Below are 6,000 nucleotides of genomic sequence, written 5' to 3'. Positions count from 1 at the left end.
GATATGCATTACAAATTCAGAACACAAAAGCCTTGGGACACAGTAGCAAATATATTATACCCCTCCAAACTCAAATGCAGGAGAGGATCTTGCGGAGCTAATTGCTTTGAATGCATCTGCATAAAATTGGAGTGCAGAGACAGGACTAACCTTGTCAATCTAGTCATTCAGACACCAAAGCCTTCCCAGAAGAGCTGATCAAGACAATGTTTGAATGATGACAAAGTTTACAAGGCTTTTGGTCTTTGAAGACACACATCCAGCCAGGCAATATTTTTAAGCAAGTATAATAAAAACTCCTATTTGCATGTGAAAAACCTAAATTGGGAATCTCAATCTCTAGACGCTCACACATATACCTGACCATACTCTGGACCAGCTGTTTCCAAACTTTACTGGCTCATATATATCACTTTCTTTAAAAAAAACCTGATGTATCTTGTCTGCCCCTGCTGTACCTGCATGTAAGACACACAGAAAATACCCAGTGTCCTAGTCAGACTGCTCTTTACTTCATGTGGGAATTAGAACTGTCTGTGCCTCTCTAGGTAAACAAAAGCTATAACCAGGGTCCACATTAAAAGCTCATCGATGCAGTCAAATTTTCAAGCGTACTTGTATCCAGTTGAGAGGCCAAGGAGTAGAAGAATTAGTGAAGCCCTAAAGCACTACAACCATTTCCTGATGACTGCTATTGAGAGCGAGCACTGAAATATGCTCTCCCCTTGAACCAATGCACCAGGATGTGAAATGTCTTAGGCTATGTCTAGACTGCAGGCTTCTTTCGGAAGAAGCTTTTCTGGAAGAGATCTTCCAGAAAAACTTATTTCAAAAGAGAGCATCCACACTGACAAAGCGCATCGAAAAAGCTATCTGCTTTTTCGAAAGAAAGCATCCACGTTGATTGGACACTATCTCGCATTTAAGTTGTGATTACCATGGACCGAGTGGGCACCTGTGTTTTTCCTGGAAGCCTCTTCTTGCAAAAAAGAAAAACCCTCTTCCCCATCCATACAGGCCTTTTTCCGAAAGAGGCTCTTCCTCGTAGAAAGAGGTTTACTGCTGTCGGAAAAAACCCTGTATTCTTTCGACTTTCTGTTGAAATAATGCAATTTCAGTGTGCTCATACGTGTAGTTTTCTGGAAAAAAGGCCGTTTTTCTGGAAAAATTCTGCAGTGTAAACATACCCTTACAGTGTATAATCCTACTTGAGATTACCAAATAAAAACATATTTTTAAAAATTTGGTCATATGCTTCTTAGTAGTTTTAATTGGCTATGGCTTACAAGACATTAGGATGATACAATACAATATCTCAGCACATTCCGAGACTATCTCCAAATTCCAGTGTTCATCGCATCATCATGCAAAGAAACTTTTGCATAGCATTTATTTGAAAAGTCTCTATAATACATTAAACTAAGTGGTTGCACTAAATAGTATTTTACATTTTGAGAAACATAACTGGTTCCAGCAGCAGTTTGCATTTCAAGTAAAGAGAAAATGGTAGAACTTTTGAAAATGGGAGGAAACTTTTAAAGTTGGATCTCTCTACCACAGTTATACCTTCTCTCCAAATAATGCTCTCTATTGTTGTAACTTCATGGGGTAGTACGATCTTGGGTATAAAACACAGGACTGTGACTCAGAGTTTCGGTGCCCAGCTACACCACAGACCTGCTGTGTGACTCTTGACAAGTTACGTAATCAATCTGAATCTCAGTCTCCTTTCTATAAAACAGAAACAATACTACTTTCATTCTCACAACATTGGGAGGATGAAGTATCTGAATTATTTTACCTTTTTGTAGTACAAAACTATTACAAACTTTTTTTTTAAATGTAGGCTCTTGATTCAGCAACATATTTAAGCACATGCTACATCAATGATAGGCAACCTGCAGCACATTTGGCCCACTGCAATTCTGTGTGTGGCCCACGAAACATTCTATTTACTGTTTCCCTTGCACAGGGTTGCCAAATTCTGCTGATTTCATATGTAAATTTTTTTCCTACTGGTATTACAAAAGTGACACGCATGTAAAGCAGAGGCACATGAAGTGAGGTGCATGCTGATTGCACACAACATTGTGAGAGCTATGTGCTCCCTCTGCATTCAATGGAAGTATTACTAAAGTTCAATCAGCACACCCCACAAATTCTATGTATGAAAGCACAATTAGCAATACTACCCTGTCCCCCAGGAGACCGTGTTGGTTATGTCAATCGTCCACTGAGATGAAGGAGGGACATTCATGCGGCCCACTCAGCCTCGATTGCCTCACACTGTGCTACATGCCCATTCAGAACCATAATGTGCATTCTTTCATTGGATACTGGTGGTGTTCTATATCAACAGATCAACCCTATACTGGGCTTTAGAACGGAAACAAAGGTTTCTGAATGTTTATTTTCATTATCAGTATTTTTTTTACTTTATTTTTACAGCTTATCATTCCCATCTTAGTAAAATCAAAATCACATACATGCAAAAGAGTTGGGGTAGCATGTTACATACATGACATTTCAGAAAAAAGGAGATAGAACGCATCTATTTCCTCTGTATTTTAATATCTTCTCATTCAGAACTAAAGCACCTTGAGCCCCACTGTTAAATGGAGCTCTGTGTGGGTTCAGGATTCCACCTACTTTGAGATCATTCCAGGATGAGGGCCTTATTTTGTTCCAATCTGCTATAGCAATATCAAAATACTGACTCACCCACTTTTGGTTATACTTTTAGCCCACAGAATGTCAATGGAATAACTATTTGACCTGTCAGCTGTATTTGTTTACAGCTGTCATCCCCAATGCCCAGAGTGATTTATAGGTTTTTTTTGTTAAGTCTGCTATTCTACAGCTTACAGAAATGCTCAAAATAGTAGCAAAAAAGAGTCAACAACCCGAAAAGTATGACATCAGGAAAAAAAAAGTTCCTATTTCCTATCTTTGATTAAGGGTTTTTTTTAAATATATGGTAAAACACTAATAAAGTTTTTATTTGGCCATGGATGCAAGGGTAATAAACTGTCACATTTAATTGTAAATGCATTTGTACAACAGTTTAATTTTATGTAATGAAGGGCTAGGAATCAGATTTCAAACTCATAGTTATCTAATGACACTCCAAACATGCCAAGGTGAGTTGTTACTGTGCGTACAATTAAGAGGACGGGATGAAACTGGAACCACAATAATAGTTTCCACCTACCTTGTTAATATGTACAGTAAGGGTGTAGTAATTTACATTGTTTTAACCTTTATCACAGATTCAAAATATATTTTGATGAATCCCTTTGCTGAGTTATAGTTAAGATTGGAAGTGCATTTCCCATCAATACAATCACTAGACATCTAGAAAATCACTAGTTAAGGAAAAAATTAGTATCAATATCACCTACATGCTACTAATCTTAGGAATCACACATTAACACATTCCTATCCTGCTATATGCTTCCACAAAAGTTTTTACGGTATTACCACATTGTCTAGGAGCCCCAGTTATGAACCAGATAACTGTTGTACAAATGCAGAACAAAACACAGCACCTACTCACAATCTACAAATCTCTACACTTTTAATAATTGCATTGGTGGGAAATGCACTTGACGGTACAGGAGACCCTCACAATCCCATGTATTCAGGGGTGTCCTGTCCCACCCTGGGAGGGGAGGGCAAGAGGGGCCGGGAACTTCAGGAAACTCACCACAGCTGCCAGGAGCCACAGTGAGTTTCCCTGCTGCTCCTAGCAGCTGAGGTGAGTTCCTCACAGCTCCTGGTCCCTGCGGTGAGTCACAGCTCCCAGTATTTACAGGTTTCACCAGTTGTGGTAGTTGTGCAAATGGACAGGGTTTCCAGTACTTAAATATGAGTTACCAAACATTTTAGCTTTAAAACAAGCAACGAAGGCAAATGTTTGTCCCATCTGACCAGCCATTCTAATTTCCATTTTTGAGGGGGATGAGGAGAGGATATTTATGTTTCTAGTCTGTCACATCTCTCAAATGAATTGGCAGCTGCAGTGTTCTAGAATGAGTTTTTTTTTTTAAATGTTAAATTTTATTTATAAGTGGAGGAATAAGGAACTGAAATGATCAGCCTTTCTAATTACTTACATTTGACATTGGATGTTTTTCATCTTTGACCAAACTCTCAGCTCCTTATTCTGTCTTTACTCTGAAGTCTCCAGTACCGCTCTATTCATAAGTAATTCTGTAGCCCTCATGCCCAGGTTCCTTCTCTGCCATTACTAAAACATGCTCAAATAGCTGAGAGAGATGTGCATGGAAGATCTGGCACTCAAAGAAGCCAGTCTCCCCTTGCTGCTGCTTCTGTAATACAACAAACAGCAGTTTACAAACCTGCTGAGGCTCATTCAAAGTCCTGGCCCTTCACTAAGATTTGAGTTTACCAGAGTATTACCACTTCTCTCCTAATTGCAGCTTTGATTGTACGGAAACATATAGGCTACGTCTAGACTGGCATGATTTTCCGGAAATGCTTTTAACGGAAAAGTTTTCCGTTAAAAGCATTTTTGGAAAAGAGCGTCTAGATTGGCATGGACGCTTTTCCGCAAATGTACTTTTTGCGGAAAAGCGTCTGTGGCCAATCTAGACGCGCTTTTGCGCAAAAATCTCAGCTGTCTACACTGGCCCTTTTGCGCAAAAGTTTTGCGCAAAAGGGACTTTTGCCCGAACGGGAGCAGCATAGTATTTCCACAAAAAGCACTGATTTCTTACAGTAGGAAGTCAGTGCTTTTGCGGAAATTCAAGCGGCCAGTGTAGAAAGCTGGCATGTTTTTCCAGAAAAGCAGCTGATTTTCCGGAAAAACTGGCCAGTCTAGACACAGCCATATTGTATATGTCACAATTTTTTAGTATTTCTGGTGAAATATTTTACTGCGGAGGGGTCAGTAGTGACATAGTTAAGTTTGCATTATAATTGGTATTAAATGAATTCCTTTCTCATGTATAAAAAGTATAAATACCACACTTACTTAAGAGTATTCTTCTTAGTGTATGCACAACATACAGGCAGTCCCCGGGTTACGTACAAGATAGGGACTGTAGGTTTGTTCTTAAGTTGAATTGGTATGTAAGTCGGAACTGGTACATATTGTAGGCGAAACTCTAGCCAAACATTTCTCCAGAGCTCAGTTTTATTCTCCCACACCTCACTTCCCTCAGTCCTTTATTCTCAAGCTGAGGTGTCTGCTGAGAAAAGCCGCTCCGCGTTTCCCTGGTCTGCTGGGGTGGGGGTTGGAGGGAGCTAGCTTTGCGTCTCCCTAGTCTGCTGGGGGGAAGCGGTGAGTGCGGGGTTGCCTCACCCCGTTTGTAAGTAGGGATCCGATGTAAGTCGGATCCATGTAACCCGGGGACTGCCTGTACTTCATGTGGCAAGTGAGTAGGATTCATCACTAAATTTGGTTAGTGGATTGGATCATTGGCTTCCCCAGCCTGCAGCACTAATGGGGAGATTGAAGTGACTGCTGATCCATGCCCCCTTTATTTAGGGTAAAGACCAAGGACTTGATTTAGCACTAAATTATTGAAGTTTTATGCCTGTTTAACTCCACCCAGGACTAGTGCAATGCTGAAATAGGCCTTGGATTTTCAGGGAAACCATCACTTGCAGTTGGCATGACTAATGGTATCCAGGCTCACTTTAACAAATTAGACAATCTGGACAAAATAGTAGACTAGATCAAGATAGCACATAACACAATGAAGAAATTAACTGAGAACTTGAGGGGAAAACAGACACTGAAAATATGATCCTCTTCCAAATTTAATCTTGCACAAATTGCTTGCAACTTTATAGGTAAAAATGGCATTGTGGGATACTATGTTTATTTTTATTGACTCCAGATCTGTCTACAAGAAACAAAAGAGGTGTTTTTTCTAAATGTCTAACTTGAAGCTGGGATCTTGCCATTTCATCCATCATCACATATAATAAAGAAACTGGAAAAATTCTGCTCTTAGTTATACCTTACATAGT

This window comes from Pelodiscus sinensis, chromosome 15 (genome assembly GCF_052426305.1).
Source record: "Pelodiscus sinensis isolate ZL-2025 chromosome 15, ASM5242630v1, whole genome shotgun sequence".
In the NCBI taxonomy this organism is placed as follows: domain Eukaryota; kingdom Metazoa; phylum Chordata; order Testudines; family Trionychidae; genus Pelodiscus; species Pelodiscus sinensis.
The sequence above is the reverse complement of the archived record's forward strand: the minus strand, read 5'-3'. Positions refer to the sequence as shown.